Source organism: Podarcis liolepis, assembly GCF_965112155.1.
Source record: "Podarcis liolepis genome assembly, chromosome: 10".
NCBI lineage: Eukaryota > Metazoa > Chordata > Lepidosauria > Squamata > Lacertidae > Podarcis > Podarcis liolepis.
In genome coordinates, this window is record NC_139562.1 from 53,042,260 (window position 1) to 53,064,403 (window position 22,144).

General features: G+C 40.2%; 1 protein-coding gene across 22 annotated transcripts in view; it reads left to right on the top strand.

Moving 5' to 3' along the window:
• The window catches only part of FOXP2 (forkhead box P2), a 361,843-nt gene that overhangs the window by 42,319 nt on the left and 297,380 nt on the right, over nt 1-22,144 (top strand). For 18 of the 22 annotated variants that reach the window (XR_014516587.1, XR_014516588.1, XR_014516589.1 and 15 more), the window contains exon 2: nt 4,610-4,740. The exons of 3 other annotated variants lie outside the window; for them this stretch is intronic. The gene's annotated coding sequence lies outside the window, so the exon portion shown is untranslated. Of the gene's footprint in view, nt 1-4,609; nt 4,741-11,744; nt 11,877-22,144 lie in introns of those variants that run through there. One more of the 22 variants, XM_083463466.1, reaches the window with a different exon arrangement.

Consider the following 22,144-nt stretch of genomic DNA (forward strand, 5'->3'; position numbering starts at 1 on the left):
AAAATGAAGTAATTAAAATCCTTAGGTTTATGTGTTTATATACAGGGTATATTCGAATGAGAAAACCATTTGAAAAGCAGGGATTTAGGATATTGATGTGTGATTTTAGTAACTTTGAGCTAGCTAAAGAGGAAGGCTGGAGGCAGGGTAATAGCTGCCTGCAGATTTGAGGCTATTGGCATGCTGCCTGATTGAAAAAGAACAAGTTCAGATAATACAGGACCCACCATCTTGCAACTGGCTTTCACTAGTCGGGACGAGAATGGGTCAGACTTTCATTTCATGTGGGCCACTTACATGCTTACTCTGTGCATGGCCAGGTGAGACTGACAGAAAGGTAAATGAAACAATATTGAAACCTTGTTGTACCTCAAGACTTTGATGTTCCTTTTTGTTCCCCTCACTTGGACAAGACTTCTGTTCCTGCTGAGCTTTCATTGTGGTTTTGAATAAGCCCAGGCATTTTGTAGTGATTGACCCTCTTGACTTTCCCTTTCAACTTCCTTTTAACCAATGCCTTTGTTTTGAGGAAGTTTCCTCTTTTGAAATCAAATGTGACAGTGTTGGATTTTCTTGGCAATTATCTATGCATTGGTAACCCTCTATATATTGGTTACCCCTCCTGTCTTAGCTTGGCACGGTGCTGCAAAGAAAGGGACCAGGGAGTAGCAAAATGGCTGCGAGCTCCCCTCTGGGATCTCAGACGCTTGTGCAGTCTGCTCTTGTCTTTGTCAACCAGGCCAGGAATATAGGAATATATGCAGTAGTGTATAATCCTGATCTGGCAATTCATAGAGGACATTATGCATTATTTAGGCTACAGTCCTATACGTACTTAAGAACAAGTCTAATTGAACTCATTGGAGTTTACATCTGAGATGTGTATAGATACTTGTTAGTATCTAGAACAGAAACAGTAGAAATGGATACCTTTGTAAAATTCTAGACACTTTCTAGAAGTCAGACATAGCCCCCTATGCAATTGTTGAATTGTATAGTTTAAGAATAAATAAAATATATAATGGCTATAAGTGGGCCGGGACAAACTTGGAGTTTGCAAAATTTGTTTGTGGATTATGATGCTAATTTAATAAAGGAAATAACTTTTAAAATTCACATTAAAGCAGATGATGATGATGATGATGATGATGATAGATTTGCCACTCACCTGACTGGGTTACCCCAGCCACTCTGGGCAGCTTCCAACAAATTAAAACACAGTAAGACATCAGATATTAAAAACTTCCCTATACAGGGCTGCCTTCAGATGTCTTTTGAAAGTCAGATAGTTGTTTATTTCCTTTACATCTGATGGGAGGGCATTCCATCTTACTGTTTACCTCACATTCTGTATGCCCTGAAAGCTACCAAGTACAAGTACAACCATTTTAAAAAATGGTTAATCTTTTAATTTGGAAGCTAACATATTACTGTGTACTTAAGAAAAACCTACTAACTTTTTATGGGGAAGCTGCATTTCACTTTCAAAAGGATAGGCATTCGACTACCTAAGTTTGGTATTAGATACAAGGATGATGATGTAAAGCAATTACAATAATTTAAGAAACCCTTATAACTTGGAAATTAGAAATGTCGACGTTCAGATTTGATTGTATACAATCATGACCCTCACCACTATTAACAGACCTGTGCCTCAGGTTTCCCACTACTTGCCCATCCTTCAGGGTCTCTAAAAATAAGATTAAAAGCTTGGGTACTTGCTAAGGGTGTAGAAATGACAGTAGAGCCATCCTGCAACTATTGGCAGACCAGTACTTCAGGCTGGCCAGAACATTTCCTTTCTCCTGGAGTTGAAAAAGGAGATGTGTGCAGTAGCTTCCATAGAGCAGTATCAGAAGTTGTTGCCTGCTTGCCTGCAGGATTTTACTTTATTCCATTATGCAGGTCTACCTTCTGTTTTGTATAGGTATGAATGGTTCCTTTTGTTCATAAAGGGTATTTAGAGAGTGAATCTGTTAAAGTGTGTGTATTTGGGCTCACATGTGCACCGCCAGCACTCATGTATGTTCATATACACACTGCTGAGAGGTTTAGGATCTTTTGCTGGAGTAATGATGTGCGCTTGTTACGGATGCATGTTAACCCTTAATCTTATGCCCACAAGAAGCTCTCACACAAAGAGATAAAGAAAGCTTGGTTTATTATATAAAATAGGAGTGACAGAATATATAAAAATGCTGATTTAGATAGCAAAGTTAAACCAGGTTTCACAGTTGCTGAATAACGTCACTAGAGCTATACCCTCCTTGGTGGCCAAATTTCTTTTTTTAGCTTTTAAGCGTCGCAAGACTTTAATTGATTGTATTGATATGGGGCTATCTGTTTAGCCCATTTTAGTGTTGACTAAGTTCTAAAATCTTCCTGGAGCTTTTAACTGTGTATTGACAAATGTACTTTTTTCTGACTGACGGTCAAATAAAAAGGTTGATGATGACAGCAAAGTTACTGACTAAGCAAGTAGCAAATAACAATACATACGCACTTTGATTAAAGTACAAAATAATCCCTAACTATTCTAAAAGGCCTACAGAAGCATGGAATGACAATTTTGCCTTAAAGGGAAGCAGTAGTGTGCAGAGTCTTAGAGAGCTCTGGGTAACTTTTGTCCAGTTGGAGCTAACTAACTTTTGTATCTAATGGTTTTTTTTATACTTTTTGCCAGGAGGGGGCTATGAAATAAGCGCTTCCTACAATTTCTATAGTTACTTTGCTTAATTCTCACCTTGCCCATATTTGGTCACCCTGTTTCTGTTTGTTTAACAAAAGTTGAAAGAATTGTGACAGTGAGCAATTTACCTGAACCTGCCATCTCTCTGTTTGTCTTCACATCACCTTTTGTGGTGTGGTGTGGTGAGGCCCCGGGCCCTGCAGTTCCCTCAGAAATAAACACACAGACATGAATATATTGGATTAATTGGGATAAATTAGACCACAACTTTATTGGTTACAGATGTGAGCGGTTTGGCTTAGGCATTTGGGTGAAGCCAGACCATATCCTGACTACTGCCCGTTTGCAGGAAGTCTCTGAAGGGTCAACCACCGATAGGGGGAACCCTATGATATACAGCAATTAAGAGCATCCCCAAGGATCACAAATGGGGTCGTGGCATGGCTCAAGCCCACGCCCAGCCTTTGGCCAGGATCTGCATCCCTGGATCCCTTTAATGGGATACCCTTAATGAGGAGGGGCAGGTGGAGGCAACAGCCTCCCCTCCCATAAACAAGGCTTACCCAGTGGCTAACCTTACAAAGTTGTGATGATTGCTACAAGGTAGGTGAAAACCAAATGGCTGGTGCCAATCTGTCAAGTGGGAAAATTCCTGCCTAGCCCCCAACAACCAGGTAACCGACATTAGTCCATAGCAAGGCCAGAGTCAAACAGTGCATTAAAAAAGAGGGTGGGTGGACTGGGAGATCCGACAAGAAGGCAAATGGAGCCCCCCCCCCCAGCCGCGCTGCAGTTTAAACAGCATCAGCCACAGACACCCCGGCTAACCCAATTGGTCAGCCGGGGGGTGGCGTGACATGGCTAGGAGTCCTAATGATGTGGGTGGCATCCCTCTGCCCACTGCTGGGTCACTGGGAGGTCCCAGATGCATGCCTGCAATGACACCCCCTGGGGAAGGGAAGTGGTCTTACCATTGTGTGGATGGATCCCATTGAGAGGTTGAGTATCCTGTACTTGACAACTTTTAGGTCAGATGTAGGTGATCTCAGGATATGCCCAAATGCCTTTCAGCAGGGGGCTGGGATCTGGCTGCTTCCATAGTCACTAAAGCTAATCATGGAGGGTCTCATGTCATATTAGAGTTATGTCAATCTTATACTCATGCCACGATCTAAAGAGATAAACCATATCATAAATTCAGATTCACACACCCCTCCTTACAAAGCATGGGGGAGAGAAGCCTGACACACCATTAGGCTAGTGTAGTTTTAGAAGGGTTGCTTGGACAAGGAGTTGATATAGTTCCTTGCTGAGTGGAAGAGGTATATATACTTGTAGAAGAATATATAGTTGTAGAAGTTTCCTTATTAACAACCAATGGAACAATGTATGGGTTGTTGGTTAGGTTGGGTGGATATGAAAGTTTGAGTGAGGAGTAAGTGTACCTTGAATAAAAGGAACTGAGGTGGTAGTGGACAAAATTTGCCATACACAATATTCTACTTTGGAACTTTAAGTCTTACGTTCGTTGTATATCTTATCCCATACATTTCTACAAATTGTAATGCAAGGTTTCCAGAGTGATCCCAGAGTTCTGCCAAAGCTATCCCAAGATAAATTTGGGGTTAAAATATTGCAGGAAGAAATGTAATTTTCTAAGCACGGTTGTGTTATGTTAAAACTTTCCTTTATAAATATCCTTCAGGACAGTGTTAATTTACCTGTCTGTCTTGGTTTTCAGGTGTTTGGCAAAAATATATAAGTTCTTTATTCCTCAGCTTAATACACTGCATAAATATGCAATGAAACTTTTCTGTAATAAATGAAAGGGAGCTGGGAATGGTTTGAAAAACCCACAGGAACAATTTAGTATAAAACAGGCTATCAGATCTAAACATTTCTCTGTTCTTTGTCATGCAGATAACTCACTGTCTCTGAAGGGACCTCATTTCTTAACTTTTTGAGAGCCAAGTGATTGAGGAAAGGCCATTACAAGCAGAAAGAAAGAAGTCCTCTTGCAAAAATAGGAGAAAAGAGGAGCTGAAAGAAATGTAAGTGTTTCAGTGAACCTTTCTTAGCTAGTATTGAGTACTTAATATTGTCCATGGTGTGTTCAAAGTATAACTCACTCTCTTAATTCACTTATCAATTCTCTCCCATTTGTGAATGACAATCAGCAAACTTCTTTGTCAATTGGGACAGAATAGGCAGAAGGGAGGTATAGAAGCACATTTTCCCACAATGCACTGGTGACCCCCAAATACTGGACAGTCTGTCTCTGATGCGCCCCTTTCATTCTTTCCCCCATTCATTCTTTTCTTCTGATATTGGACTGGATTGAATTCATGCCTGTTCCTTCATATGAATGTAGAGGAGGAATTCTAGCTGAACAGAAAAAAATTCCGTGGAAGTTTACTGCTTGGAGCAGGATGAATGATTTTAGCGCAAGCATTCCTTCTGAAAAATTTGCACATCTCAAGTTCACAGGAAAATTTGAAAACTGTGTGCGCAGGGGGGGAAACATTCACATCCCTAATTTCTGCTAGAAAGCTGGAGAAGGGAAGCAAATAATTTTGCCCGTACTTTATATTGGCAAATTTTCACACCTTTTCCACAAGAGAATATTAATATTATGCTTGGCAATAAGCCCAGGCCTGTAGGTGAAGATGTGGGCACTGGAAAGGGGAAATGATTTAATTTACTTTGTTGGTGATCACTGGTGCTGAAACCTTCATCTCATCCAGAACACTGCTTCTCTTGACTTTCAGTAATCTGTGTCTAATTAGTTACAATGTTTTGCTCCTAATGGAACATTTTAGATTACATAAAGGGAGGACTTGCATTTTCATTTCCTAATCGGAACTAAAACCAAACATTGCAACCCAGTCAGTAGTGAGAGAAGTACTATTTGTACAAAATTATTTAGATACACCTCTTGAATCTCATAGTGAAATCATTCCACATCAAAACTTAAGTTAGTTCACTCTGATTCTTCTGTTAATGCTTTTATATCTTTAATTTTTGAGAGCACGTAGGACTTCGCAGATTATTACATTTCTTACAGTGAAGGTTGTATATCTAGATATGTGCATAATGATGTGTATATATTTATGATAATATTTAGGGCTGGGAGATATCTGGTTTTCAGCATTGTGATATATCACCAGCTAAACACTGTGATATACCGCTATATCATGATGTCTAAAATAAGGATGGAACTTATTTTAGACAACATTGGCAAAATATGGTTTGCTTTCTCCACACCCAGTTCAGAGATAGCAAGCCCAAATATTCATATGAAAGTACTGAGAGCGAGTTATGGCAGGTTCCGCAAAATAATATACCAAGTCTATTACTGAGTATGGATTTGAACATAGGTCCACTATATTCATCCTTCAGATTACACAGTTCTAAAATATGCTTATCTCAAAAATGAAAGATCTTTATTTTGTCATTCTTGTGGACAAGTAGAAGTTTGATTATGAATTGGTACCAGCAGGTGGGACCTGCAGTGTAGTATTGCCATGTATCTTTACTTTCTAATAGAAGTGCTTCTGTTTTGGAATTTCAGGGGTCCGAAGCAAGAACTTAGTAGTGCTGTCAAGTCTTACAGTGAGATTGAGGAATGAAAATAGAAATAATTCCACATGTACCCCCAAACACTACCTGCTGAGCATTTTATAGCAGTATAATGTGGAGAATGGGAAAGGAAATATGGCGTCATTTCCCTTTTACTTTTTAACTTTGCCATACACATGGCCTAAAACAAACAACCATAAACCACACCTACTCTACACACCTTAATATTCTGTGTCTCAGACTGCTATCAACTGTAGACTTAATCTGTGTGATTTCATACCTTGCTTTTTCCTCTCCTCTATGGTCTGAACTGGAACTTCACTGTTCATATGAATGTTAAAAAGCATGGGAGACTAAATGAAATCCAGAATGCCATAGCGCAAATGCCAAGAATCTGAGCAAAAGCCTCCCAGACTTGCAGATAGATGCAGTAATAGTGCATCCAGCTCCCAACCTGCAGTCACTCCAGGAGGTCAGTGGTATCAGCGGGCTCCATCTGTGCCAACTTTTAAACTCCTGCTGAAAACTTGTTCTAATCCACTAGGCCTATGCAGGCAATTAGGAGCACACCCACCACAATGCTCTATTGATGTTTGCTTTTAATTTCCTCTTGCTTTTATGATGTTATTGTTTGGTTTTATGTTGTCGTACACCTCTGTGATACATTTTCATGATACAGCAGTAAATGTTTTAGTAAATGCATACAGTATTTCTCCCCACACAGGTTAGTTAGGATGACGTACAGCTGTTTCGGTGCTAAACCCAGATTGAAGCCAGATTGAAATGGGTCTAGATAATCATCTTCCTCCAGACATACTTTGTGTCTGGTCAACCACCACATTCTCAGTCACCTTGACCCTCCAAAAGGAATGTTAGCACACTGCCAATAGCTATCAATGCACCCCTGGGCCCATGGAAGGGATATATTGCCACCTCTTTCAAGGCAATAGACATTACACCTTTCTGTAAAGAGGCACTAACTTCCCCTTCAATCCACGCAGTCAATCCTTCCTGGCTAACACTTACAGGATATGAATGACAAGGGTCAAGGAGAATGTGTGGTTGTCCAGACCCCTTCAAGTGTCCTCACTGCATCCTTGGGACTTCAGTAACTTAAACTGATCCAACAGAACTAAACTTCATAATGCTCTGGACATTTCCAATGGAGCTCCATCCACTGTAGCATCAAATTCAGAGCAGATGCGAGTGATGGTGTTATGGATTGCATAAAGATTGACAGACTAATATTGAGGATCTGATGCCTTTTTTCGTATGTGTGTGTGGGTAGCATGCAGTATTTTTATTATTGCATTTAGTAGAAGCTGTAACTTTTTCTTGTTGATTTGAAATCAGATAAAATATTGGCTAGGAGGATCTTTGTATTCCCTCCCCCAAACTCCCAGGTTGATGAACTCAAAAATATGTTGCATTGCATATTCCTGACGATGAATTCTATAAGTCAAATACACTGCAGAACATGTGTTTGTAGAAAATCTAAACAAGCATTTCATGTGCACATCATACTGTTTTGTAAAATTTATTCTATAGTGTTAACTATCCTGCTGAATGAAAAAGTGCTGGATTCCAGTTCTGTGGATGGTGGTGGTAGAGTAGCAGCATGGGTTTCTCTGGCCTAGGTACTTTGACAGTTTAGGATACTGAGAATAAAGAAATTACTGCCAATTCATTTTATGTTATCTTAAAATTGTACAGCACTTTGTAAACACAGATGAATTAGGCATCACAACCCCCTGCCCCGTGTTAAAACAGCAGAAGTCATTAGCAGTGCTGCAGAAGAAGAATGAAATCTCTTTTAACAATATGTTAGCTCAGCTGCCTGTTCCGCACTCTGTGCAATTTACTTAGTGCAGATTCATTTGCATCCATTTTGCCCACACTTGTATTGACTTCTAGAAATTCAAAGCTGGTTTCATATTACAGCTGCCACATGGATGGCTTTTTTTGCATGGTAAGTTTTTAGTGTATATTGATGCATCAAATGGATTGGGCTCTTTGCATCCAAACCTCCCCACCCTAAGAAGGTAATAAGCATCCTGTCAGCTGCATGAAGCAATTTACGGTATATACACATTATTACCCTTTACACTGGCTTCAGTGTGTTTTCACCCTTGTGTTTTAAATCTTTGTACATATGACGTTACTCACCATTACCCACAATCCACTTCCCCCCCTGAAATACTGCTTTTTCATGTGGTTTCCCCAAATCCAGTTTCACTCTGGCTTCAAAACTGTCGAAGGAAGGGCTACAAATGCTAAGAAAGAGTTTAATCATCAGCTGTGGGATGTGTTCACTTAGACTTTTCCTCTCTTATTCGGGAATAAATCCCATTTCATTGGGAAGATGTATCGATAGGATCATTGCTGCAGCCGCAGGATGATGATCTATGCTAGGCAGGGGGCGTGGCGGCAGAGTTGGAGGGCCAAAAGCTTCACCAGTAGGATTTGGGGTAGGTGGTAGTGGTGGTAGTGGGAAACTATGGTCAGAGAGCAGGTGGAATAGAAACAGGATTTGCAAAATTAAGTGGGAAATGCAGCAAGAAAAACTGCTTTACTGCTTTTAATGTATACATACCCTAAGTGTCTTCCATGTGTTATGTAGATCATCCCTAACACATTATACTGTGCAGAACATGGTGCAGGAGCCCTTAATATTCTGAAGTAGCCTTACTTTCCTCACTTAAGGCAACACCAGCATGAGGTATAAAGACGTCTTGGAAACTTTGGTCACAGAGTTCAGTGTAGCAGTCAAGCCATAATAAGAGGAAGATTTGTGATAAAAGCAAAAGGGTATGAACAAAGGGTACCATATGAGCCTGAAATTTAGATGGGGAGGCATTTCTAATATCCAGAATGGTGGCCTATCTTCGTAAATAATGCAGTATTTCAGGATTTGTGGATCTCATTTGCAATTTATTTTATATGAGCATAAAGAGACTAGCCAGGCAGCAATTAAAAGTACAGTATTATAATGTAATGATGCAATTTAATAGTACAGTACATAAGGCCAAAGTTGGTGTTTATTGTAAGCTCATAATGAAGCTTCAAAACACTATCTCTGATATCATGATAACTGTCTGAGAGTGTCCTTCACAAAACAAAATGCAGCAGGTGATAATTGTACAGCTCTACATTTGCCCAAGTGGATGATGAAATGCTTCTTGCAGCCACTATCTATCAGTTAATAATAGTACCCCACTGTAGCTTCTAGAAGCCTTGCCCAGTGCAGTTCATAAAGGTTATTTGTTGGTGAAGAGCACTAAGCTCCAGGTATAATAACTATTCTTAGGCCCATTCCATTTCTCCGTCTGAGGCAAAACTGGAATATGCTACCTCCTGCTGCCACACCACCTCTGGAACGTCCCCCTTCTGGCTGAACTTGATGAGAGGGGGAACATTCCACAAGGCCTTGCTGTGCCCCAGAATGCAGTCCCTCCCACCAAAATGTGGGGAGAGGGGGGCATTCTGGTGATGGAAGCCTGAGGCAGCTGCTTCACTGCACGCAACACGCAACACGCTGGCTAGTTCTGATTATTCCCAACTAGTTCAATAGGCAATTTTGTATTTTGTGTGTATTAGGAATGCCTCCCTGTCTTAATTTTAGCTTGTATGTACCCAGAAAGTCTCTCTCCCCCCCACCTCTTTTGTTTTTTGGCTATGCTGCTGTACCAGTTTACACATTTGCAGCACAATCCAAAGTGAGTTGCAGTATGGAGTGAGAAACTGTAGACAAAACTCTGCTGACTTGCTCTGGCTTGGGTGGGAGACGAGGGGGGGGGACTGCTCTTTTCTCCCTCCCATTGAGGCCAATGAGGGAAGAGGACTTACGTATGTGAGCTCCAGGTTCCACCCTCTGCTATGCTGCCCCGCTCTGGGCCCCTGGGTCCAATTTAACATCGCTGGAGACATTGCAGAATCAGTTTCTCCGTCGCCTCCTGAAACTCCCCATGTGTGTGAGCAACGCAGCCATACGTCTGGAGTTAAGGATTGCAACATTGGAGACTGTCATCTGGAAGCGAGTCTTTGGCTATTGGCTGTCCAGCTGGCATAGGCTTCCCGACCATTACCTTTTTCAGTGCCTCTGGCGGGACGAATTTGTTAATCCGTGGGTAGGAAAAATCCATGCCAAACTTCTGAGCATCGGAATTTCCCCAGCGGACTCCCTAAAGATGAACTTACGCTCAGCTAAAAGCCTCATTGAGCAAAGATTAGCAGACATTGAAAATCAACACAACCTTGCCAGAGGTGGGGGTGTCTGCTCCCCCAGGTATCACGGAATAACCCCACCACTTGACCTTCCATCATACATGTCATCTCTTTCATCAGTACCACACCGACTTGCATTTATTCGTGCAAGGTTCAATGTCCTTCCATCGAACCTGCTGAGCCACAGATTTTCCAAGGGTTTGGTGTCTCCGCTATGCGTGTGTGATGGGAAAACTGTTGAATCTCTTCCACATATAATGTTCAACTGTCCCCTACATACCATAGCCAGGACTAAATTCCTGGGCCCTGCTTTACTGCGCTTGGTTAGCAGGCCTGTTGAGTCACACGCCGCACTGCTTTTGCAGGATACAGATCCTTCTGTTACTCTGCAGGTGGCGAGATTCCTGAATGCGGTTATCTCACACGCAAAAACCACCAAAAAACAACAACAACATCAAAATCTAATCGGACAGTTATGATGAGAGTGCATGTCGGATCTCGTCTTCAGTTTTCCTTTTCTGTGAACCGTCCCTTGGAGCTCTCCGGGCCACATCCTGTTACTTGGCTCTGCCCAATGACCCACCCTTGCATCGCAGTGCTCACCTTCTGTTGTCAGATATTTCGGTTTTTAAGCCTTTGTGCTTTTTTATGTTTGTACATATTTTATGGGCTAATAGCCGTAAATAAATAAATGAAAAAAAATGTGAGCTCCAGGTTGGTGTAGGTGATAGGGCTCAGGATAGGCCAACTCAGCAGGATGCAGGAACTTTAGACCCAGTGAATCAGAGGCCACTTCTGTTCTGTGTGTTCCCCACCACTAGAATGCCCCATTTTGAGGCTTAATGCTAGCTACTGCTGGTGGAAACACCACACCATACCACCACCACTGGTAGAAATATGCCAGTGTAGATTTCCATGGACCTAATCCTAACCTTATCCAGCCAGCAGATCTGGGGCCAAGAATTGACTTGTAAATTTGTGTATGCATGTATTATTTCAATATTGTTACAGATCTAGAGTTAGTAAACATTAGAAATTAGTAAAATGGTAGAATTCAGATAATATTTAGGACATTGAAGGACAGTTCTCCTGAACTGTGCCAAATATGGAAATCCCTGGGTTTATCCTATGCAAACTAGCCTGGCCAGGATGGTTGAATGCAAGCCATGATGAAACAATGGCCAGGCATCTACGCATCACAGAGGTTTCCTTGGGTCTGTACAAAACAAGAGTTGTCATGCTTACCGTGGGCAGAGAAAGGTTTAGGATTGAAAACAGGAGGGGCAAGCTGTGCCCACAGTGGGGAACACAGAGGCTTGGATTGGAGCAAGCGTTCTGGGAACAAGATGGATGAAATAGGTAGAACGCCATGTGGGGGCTGAAGGTCAGAACCATCTTGGTTGGTTGGCTGGCTGGGACAGAGACATGGAGATGTCTTGGAATCTGATACTGCACTGCATCTTGACACCCAATGGAAATGCGACCCTGGGTAAGCTCCTGGACCCCCCTCAGCAGAAATTGGGTGTGGTGCACAACCTTCCTAACAATATTGTATTAGCATTTCAAAAGTTTATTTGCGCTTGAAATTTTGCTATATGGGATACATTTTTACATTATTTTAAGTATATATAAGTAAGTATATGTTTGTATTTCCAGGAAGTAGACAGGATTTATATGAGGAAATAGAAACTTAGATATTGATTGCTACTCTACCATTTACATAAGCCCATCTTCAACCAAAAGGATATAAAAGACGGCAGCATCACAAATACTGTAGATAAGATGTGTAATTGCAGGAGCCATCTGCTCTATGGGGGGTGTTTGTGTATTTTATTAACACCAATAATGTTGAACTAATTAACAGAGATCCGTCACAAAGCAATGCAGGTCTTAAATATTCCTGAACAGAAAAATAGATGGGTTTAATGAGAAAGCTGTACAAAGGGTTTTTGTTTTAACCCTATAGTACTATTGTTGTTTGAAGCCCCTAATTCCAAACATGAGCACTAGTTACCACAGACTTCTTTTTTATTCCTAATTACTCCAAATGATTACAGAGTTATTGTAATGTTGAAATCAGTGAATAGTTTACTTAAGCCCACTGATCACAGTGGGTCTACTCTTGAGTAGCATTGGTATCCTCTGTTAATTTCAGCAGTTTATTCATTTTTGCAGTCGTTGACAGTAGGAAAAGAAGCTCAATTTCCAAATGATATAAGATCTAAGGTGTAATGTGTTGAGGACTGAGATTAAGATAAAGGAGGGCCTGGATTGTAGATGAGGGCTGTGAAAATCAACAAACGAGAATCTAGATATAAACATTAGCAATAAGTTCAGACTGAATAAGATAGAGGAAAGTTTCCAGAGAGAACAGAAATAGAAACTCTCATTTGTTCAGGATGTCTGCTCGTGACTGAAAGTCGACACATGTTTAAAACATGTGTATGCATGTCTACTAATGTCAGATAAGGATGTACAGTAGCACCTCGGCTTACGTTACCCTCGGGTAATGTAAACTTTGGGTTGCGAAAGCGGCAAACCTGGAAGTGTTTCACCACGCGCATGTGCAGAAGCGGTCCCTCCAGTTGCAGAAACCTCAGGATCCGACCAGAGTGGATCCTGTCTGCAACCGGAGGTACCACTGTATAGGTTTGCATTTTTTAAGCTTTTAGCTGTACTGATATTTCATGGTAGTATTCTTATGTGGGTAATTGTACAATTTTAAGGTGCTGGGTTAAAATTAAAATATTCAGAGGGAAAACACCTCATTGTTCTTCCATATGTATTGCAGAAATTATTTAGTAATAACTGTATTCTTATGAGTTTGTGGGTGCTGTACACTTGACCATCAAGAAGGCTGATCGCCGAAGAATTGATGCTTTTGAATTATGGTGCTGGAGGAGACTCTTGAGAGTCCCATGGACTGCAAGAAGATCAAACCTATCCATTCTTAAGGAAATCAGCCCTGAGTGCTCACTGGAAGGACAGCTGAGGCTCCAGTACTTTGGCCACCTTATGCGAAGAGAAGACTCCCTGGAAAAGACCCTGATGTTGGGAGAGATGGAGGGCACAAGGAGAAGGGGACGACAGAGGACGAGATGGTTGGACGGTGTTCTCGAAGCTACAAACATGAGTTTGACCAAACTGCGGGAGGCAGTGGAAGACAGGAGTGCCTGGCGTGCTCTGGTCCATGGGATCACAAAGAGTCGGACACGACTAAACGACTAAACAACAACAACGGAAAGAAGATGGGCCATTAAGAAAGAAAAAGAAAGGGGGCTTTGTGCCAGATGACAAATGGGTGGAGCCTCTCCTCTGGCTCTTTGAAAGACAAAACCTGAGTTTTTGTGTTGAGCATTTGCTGTAATGCAACCTAGAAGTAAAGCTGCAGGCTGGAAAACCAGAGAGGCAGAGCACAATGTTTGATTTCTCCTTGCATTCAAGGCGGCAGCTGTTGGAGAAACAAGGAGTGTTAATGCTGTGAACCCCTTCATTGTAGGTTCAGGTTGTATGTACATAAACTATATATCATAAAGACAGCACAGTCTCTGCTGTACCTCATTCTGAAAAGGAAGCAGAGGCCCAGGGAAAGTGCCTGGAACCCCTGGACTCTTTCACTGCTTGGACATTGGTGACTTGCAACACTATGATAAATAAAGGGAAGGGAGAGTCCTGGCTAGCTCAGTTGGTAGAGCATGAGACACTTCATCTCAGGGTTGTGAGTTCGAGCCCCACATTATGCAAAAGAATCGTGCATTGCAGGGGATTGGACTAGATGATGCTTGTGGTCCCTTCCAACTCTACAATTCTATGACTGTGATTCTATTTTATTTACTTAACAAAATGCATATGCTGCTTAATAAAACCTAAGCAGTTTACAATTTTGAGACAAGAGTAAACAAACAAGAAGGTAGGTACCCAAGATAGGGCCTGCACAGGAATATAGTTGTTTGGAAGGTTTTCCCTAGCTTGACTAATTTAGAGCTCTATGAGTTTTGAATGCTGATATTCCTAGTTTCTCTTTATATTTCTATAGGATGAATATAACCCATCCTAACTCTTTTTTGCGACTTGAGGCACAAGGCATTCACTAAAGACAGCTAGTTTACATGGCACACTTTAGCTTCCTGTCCAGGGATAGTATACTGGTTGCCTTTAGTGTAGAGTTTTAATTTAACTGATGAAAGTTAATGCCTATAATCATCTCCAAATTAATTGTGTCCCTTCCTTCTGATTGTTGGGCAAAATGTCAGTAGAACTCTTGGCTTTGTTTCATACGCAAAATGTAAGAAAAGTAGGTTAGAAGGAAATGACCTTTGTTAGTTTAAGAAAGGCTGCTGGTGCCAGCTGGGTGAGAAACTAGATATGTATATACAGAACTGTAGAGAATCTCTGGTGACTTAGTTACTTACGCAACTTTTAGTGTTTTGTCAGTAGCATAAGTTTTAAGACACATGAAGTATTTCCAGGAAGTTTGCAAGCTGATGGCATTGTAAATATTTAAGATGATTTAAAAGGTTGTTCCCTATTCAGTGTTTGTGGAGGATTAAGTGCTTATATTGCCTGAGGATATTTTTTGTTTTCCCTCAAAAAGATCTACTAAATGCAGAAATTGTGCTGCTAAAACATTTGGTTGGCACAGATATTCGCAAACCTAAAACTGCTGGAACCAAACCTTTTTCGGTATTTACTTCACAGTGTTGCACTTGCAATACAACTGCCCATCTGTGATCCTCATGTGATGCTTTGCTGTCTTTGGCAGTAATGCAGATGGATTGCTTGAGGATGTATGTGGGAAGAAGGGAATGAAAGCCAGTGACACTGACAAGTGGCTCCCTCACTTTTAGATCCTTCATAACTTCACTGCTTGTGGTTGCGCCATTTGAAATAAGTAATTTTTAATTTCTAGTAGCGCCTGTCTTCTCGTACATTGTGACAATTCTGTGCCATTTTTACATGAAATATACAGCACCCAGTATTTTTAGGCAGTTTTATAAACCTTCTGAAGGTACATTTAGAAAAATAAAGCTAAGCTGGATATGTTTAGAAAGGTGTCTCTGGCTAGAGTTAGGAAAATAAAGGTACAATTCAGCACCAGGAAGCTGAATCTCAAATCCCAATCACAAATTGGCAGCTGTAATTAGGTTCTGAAAAACATGTTAAGAATTTCGTGAGGTAATACATCATTCTTCGAGAGGGCAATATATCACATTTGCAATGGTTTGTGAGGACTTTAAAGAAAAGAAAAATGTGGTGGTGGGAGACTAGCTTCAGACCACACAAGTCCTGTGTATGACAAAGTAAGTCAAGGTTAACACACACTATTGTGTTAAGCTCATCTATGGCTCCATTTGCTCTATATAACCTGGGAACTGCAGTTTGAGTTGTGTCCCCTCACAGAGCTACAATTCGCAGTGTTCCCTAGGAAGAGGTTTTGATGGTTATACCAGTCTGGAAGTTGTAGCTCTGCAAGGGGACAATTTTCAGCACCCTTAACAAACTACAGTTCCCAGGATATTATTTTTTTTAAGGGGGAAAGCCAGGACAATTTAAAGTGGCACAATACAGCTTTAAATATATAGTACAGATGGGGCCTGGTTCTAAAAATCAGTTTGGTATTTTGCACACAGGTCTTTATTTTGGGGCAGGGTGGGGCGGGAATTAGCTTCCAGAATGCCTTTATTATAGAAGTGAATTCAGCTAGTTAGTGTGACATTTAGGTATTAATCTAAGACAGAGTATCTTAATTTTGCTGTAGCGCAATATGCCTGCCAGTAATTTCATATAATCGGCACAAGCAGTACAGTAGTGCTGCATCACAAAGTGTTTTATGGAGCTCAAAAGAAGATTCAGGACAATGCTGATGCAGGAGTAAGGTTTGATGCTGTAGCAGTCCTTAGGCTCTTGAATGCTGGAATGGCAGGTTAAAGCCGTTCTCAGTGTCCGTCTTGTGGCTGTAAGTGAAAAGGGGGTGTGGCATATCAAGAGAATAATATTGGAGATAACTTAAGTAAAATAAAATATTGTGTGGCGATGGTTAATTTTTTTTCATACATAGTATGTATTATTATTTTTTTGTATTTCCCCCCTGTACATAGCATGTGTTTTTGTATTGTAAATTGCCCTGTGATCCTTGGATGAATGGCGGCATAGAGATTTAATAAAATAAATAAACAAATAATATATATCCTAAATAATTTTAAGAGTCATGAATTTTTACACAGCGATTTTAGTAAGTTATATGGAAAATAACTGACAGACATCAGAGGAGGATGAACTTAATATTACTACACTTGCTTAGCATGGGGTGCTATTGTCATTACCTTGTCCCTTGTACCTATCTCCTTAGGATGGTTTGAGTCTTACATAGACGGTATCTGTATGAAGACAGGAGGTGGATGGGTTATATGGTGATGTTTACAAAGCCAGAAAAGGAAACTAAGAACTTTGAAGTGTAAATAAGTGTGCAGAAATTGTAAAACAAGATTCAAACACTGGGTACCAAGTCATGTAGAAAGGAATAACTTATCTCCTGTTGAGAGTCTTGTTCATGCATGAATCACTAAGAATCAGCCTTCTGGCAATGAGGGGAAGTTGTTGTAACATTAACTGAGGGTGAACACAGATGACCAACTTACAGGTGATAAATGTGAGTAGGTTTATCCACCTATTAAATATATACTAATACTGTAACATGCAAGTGACCACCATGGATGGATTTTGTTATTTTGCATGTGTGTAGGAAGATAAGGAGAGATGGTTGCCTCAAACACATGGAAGGTTAAGGAGGAATAATAGACAATTGGTCACATTGGTTGTTTAACTTCCCTTTTACTGTATAATTGTTCCATACAAATTGTGTATGGGACCTCAGATTAGCTTTGTTTAGTTTTATGTTTATAATAATATTTATAAGATCCATTTTAGAATTTTTAAAAAGCAGATCAATTCTAGATTAATTTCAGTCTGGGTTTAAGCCTGGTTTTGGTATGCAAAGTGCCTTGGTCACCCTGTATGATTGTCTTTGTGGGGAGATTGACTAGTTTCATTGGAGGCACAAGGAGTCTTGGGGGACACTGAGTACTTTCCATCAACTTCAGCTGTTGGAGCATCTGCAGCGCTGTCTGGGCATCCTCTAGATTAGATCACTGCAATGTGTTCTATGTGAGGCCACTTTTGAAGACAGTTCAGACACTGCAGCCAGTACAGATTTCATTAGCCAGATTGCTGACAGTGAGTAAGGGGGTCTGATCATATAACACTGATCTGACCCAGCTGCATTGGCTTTCAGTTGGTTTGTGGGTTTAACTCAAAGTGCTGGTTTTGACCTATAAAGCCTTATATAGCTCAGGACCCCAGTACTTTAGGGACCACGTCTACCTGCATGAAAGTACCTGGATCTTTCATTTGTCATCTGAGGCACTTGGTTTGCCCTTCGAGGGAGGTATGGAGGTTGGAATCATGAGGACAGACATCTTCGGTGGCAGCTCCCCAATTGTGGAATGTTCTCTTCAGAGAGATGTGTATCATTATCAAACCTTGGGAACAAGGTAAAGGCATTCCTGATATTTGGCTTCTAACTGGGGTCGTAATGCATGATTATATCTTCGCCTGTATCAGTGTTCGTAGTTTAGTAGAGTGGGTCAGGATTCATCCTACTTACATTATTACATGATGAGGTTAATGATCTTTTATTCTTGTTTAAAATTTTATATTCTATGTGCATTTGTAATCGAAAGTCACTTCGGAAAATATTATATACTGCTGTAACATAGTGGTTAAAACACAACTATGATTGTTTTCAGATTAGAAATAAATCTAAAGAAATATATGCTTTAGGAGTGGAAAAGATTACAGGAAATGTGGTTTGTCATACAGCTGTCTCATTACAGTGTTCAAACAGACCTTTACAGAGAATGTATTTCAACAAAACTCAAAATAATGGGCATAGTACAGTGAAACCTACGGCAATTTCATTTCTTTTTATTATATAGTAAATAGGGATAGAATCTTTGCAGATTCTTTTGACCTTAAAACCTATGAAAAAATCATTCATGAGCTTAATTTTTTCCAAGTGTCAACACTCTTCCTTCTGTTATAATTGCAGAGGTGTCACTAATGTAAGTTTTTTTCTCACATCATATTAAACAGTCACACAGAATCCACACTTAGACTAAAAAGTTCTTTGCATTCTCCATGTATGTGGAAAAATGTTCACACCAACTTCCTGTAACTCACACTCTAATATAAACTGTTAACCCCAACCTTGTTCTTTCAGCATGCATTCCACTAACAATGTATCACAAATTAATCTAGTTATACGTTAATTTTGTGTTGGAGAGTAATTTGAGAGGTCATGGCTTTTGTTGTCCCATAGACTCTCAAATATTTTTTTTCTAGAAATATGGACTCCACCCTTCACTTGATGCCGGCATGATAGTTATATTGATTTTAAAGATAAAATAGGTTTTCTTTAATTTAAAGATCTCTAAGGACCAAACTTGACATTGTAGTAATTGCACAAATGCAGTTAACATTTTCTCTCTTTTTTTGGTTATATAAATAGCATTTGTGGGGAAGCCTGAGCAGTCTCAGGACCATGAAGGTTGGGGTTAGGAGATGTAACATTTTCTCCCTGCCAGATAAAATGTCTCTTGGAAGCTGCTGTTTCCCCTTGAAATGCAACTTTCATTGGCATTAGTGGGAGCTTCCATTGAATTGCAACTAGCAGCTTCTGGGAGGTGATATTTGTCATTTGTCGGTACCTTGACAGGGAGAGCAAGTTAAACTTCTTCATGCCACCTGCCATCATTCCAAGCAGCCATGAGGAAGCCTGAGCCACCATTAACATGGGTTCATGGGTCCAGAATTGTGTTCATGCTGTTAATATCTATCTTGTAATATTTTCAGTAGTGCTTGTACAGGCAATTAGCATTAGTTTATTTATGGATGCCGTCTCTAACTAACACATAGATACTGGCGGGTGAAGACCAAGGAACTTCTGGTCCTCACATGAACCTAGTAAGTGGGAACATCACTCAAATGTCTCCTCATATTGCTAGTTAAAATTTCAGTGCTTGATGATCTTGATTTTTACTGCCCTGAACATACCTTGCCTCAGCTTTGCTGTTCTTCCGTCCAATCCTTCTCTACTAGAAACTGTACTAGAGAGTCTTGAGCAAATCCTGCTTATTACAAGGATCCCCTCCTTGGGTTATTGTTTTCAGTCACAAGTGGTTGAATAATTCTTGGAATGTAAAATAAGCCATCACCTCATTTTCTGCTTTCCAAGACCTCATCCAGTTTCAGCGAATGAATGACTGTGATTGACTTCTCCTGAAGAGTATCATGCAGGTCTGCCTTTTGCGAAGAACAATTTTTGTTTGTAAATGTCAACACCTCATTAGAAGACTCTGGTAAAGCTAGAAAAATATTTGTGTTTTAGACTATTGAATACTGTTGGATTGAAATCCTAACACATTTATCTGATAAATGTAAAGGTAAAGGGACCCCTGACCATTAGGTCCAGTCGTGACCAACTCTGGGGTTGCAGCGCTCATCTTGCTTTATTGGCTGAGGGAGCCGGCGTACAGCTTCCGGGTCATGTGGCCAGCATGACTAAGCCGCTTCTGGAGAACCAGAGCAGCGCATGGAAACTCCGTTTACCTTCCCGCCGGAGCGGTACCTATTTATCTACTTGCACTTTGACGTGCTTTCGAACTGCTAGGTGGGCAGGAGCAGGGACCGAGCAACGGGAGCTCATCCCGTCACGGGGATTCGAACCGCGCACAGCAATATACCTACCTATTAATGTATAAAGTGTGTGTGAGATAGATAGATAGATAGATAGATAGATAGATAGATAGATAGATAGAATAGAACTAAATCAAAAAACTTTCATAGCAAGAGTCCATACTGTGATGAGGTTGAACAGGTGGATAGAAGAAAATCTTATTAGTCCATTTTCATTGGATTTCTTCGAAGGTATCAAGAGAGAAATGGGAAATTTGGATCTCCTATAATTTGGTAACTACTCCCTTGGTGTTGGGACTCATTATTAAATAAAAATATTATTAGCCCTTGCCATCATAAAAACATCTGCCTTTTTATGAGTTAAATGGATTTAAAATTTTTGCTCTGAGCTGGAACTCAACGTTATAGGTCTTTGCCCGTAAGCAAATTCTTTTGTCATCTTTTGTTTAATCAGTTCAGCTAAGATTATAAGAAGCTTGGGGAGTTTGTTAAAAAAAAACAATTTAGCCCTACTAATTCTTCTTTGCACATTCCCGTGTTTGTAATTGCTTGTCCAGTTACATATTCTATCCATTTAACACAGGAATCTAGATTAATGCATCTTGAGAACTGTTAATGAATTAGAAATAAGAGAGGGAGGCTGTTTCCCACTTGAAAGCTATAAGCTGAGACTTTAATCTAGGCAGTTGGATCTTTTCTTAATTTACCATTCTAGTTGGTTCAATGTCTTTTATGGGGTGGAATGAATTAGAACATTTCAAACACTGGCAAAGAGTAAATACATTCAACAAATATTTTAAATGCAAACAACAAATAGCAACAACTAGGTAACAAGAGCATGCATTTAAAAGAAAAAAATTAAAGCTTTCCCATTTTAAAAAAGTAAACCTAAAGTATGGTGTGGATGAGAACACTCGTACAAGGATTCATGATTCGTTTATTAGTCTCACTTTCCAGTGTATTTCTGGATACTGGTGTGCCTATAATTTTTGAAACTGAAGACGAATGGATTGGCTTAAGACTCATAAAACGAAAACTTCTTTAATTGCTTGGAGACCTACTGTGCACTGATGCAAGGCAATCTCTCTCTGCAGAACTATTGCCTCTGGAGTAGTATTATCCCTGGTGGCCTTGAAACATGAAAACTCAGCCCAAGCTTAAACTTGGGTGTGCTACCCATGAATTCCTGTCAATACTAGGCTACTGGACTAAGTTCAGAATTACTTTTATTGGGAGGGGGAAATACTATGGAGTATAATTGGGCTACTCCTTCTGTGAAGATAATTCCACATTTCTCAGCTATTATTTGCTCAAGGGGCACCCGTCTTTGCTTAGTATATCCTACCTTTTGGTAAAATAAGTTCTGCCATCTTCCCATGCATTGCCTGTTTTGTATAATTTGTGTCTTTAATGAGAATATGCTGTCTGCTCATATTTTTGTCAACTCAGCACTTTTGCCATAGAGAAACCGTATTTTCTTAGTAGTCAAGTCACAGTGTGTTGTACCTGGGAAAAAGGAACACAGCTTGGAGATAATGTATTAATAGCCTCTGTAATTGCTGCTGTTGGTATTTTGTGGGCATAGTTCACAACAGTTTGTTTGAAAGGAACACAACTCCTCCTTGTTTCAGAAATGTCACATCATTTTGCAACAGTTTAGATCACCACCTCTCCTTTTGAGGTTTCCTAATGTAATCCCAGGTTTTGTTTAATTCTTAAATCACTTTATTCACAAATAAAATCAATTACATGGTACGAATGAAAATCCCCCCAGTTCAAATTCCAACATCAGAAGAGAGATTTCCATCAGCTGACGCTATTTGCATTTAAAAACAACAACCCTCTGTGTAAATTCAAAGATCCACTTACATGTAGACACTTCCTTCCAGAAGATGTGCA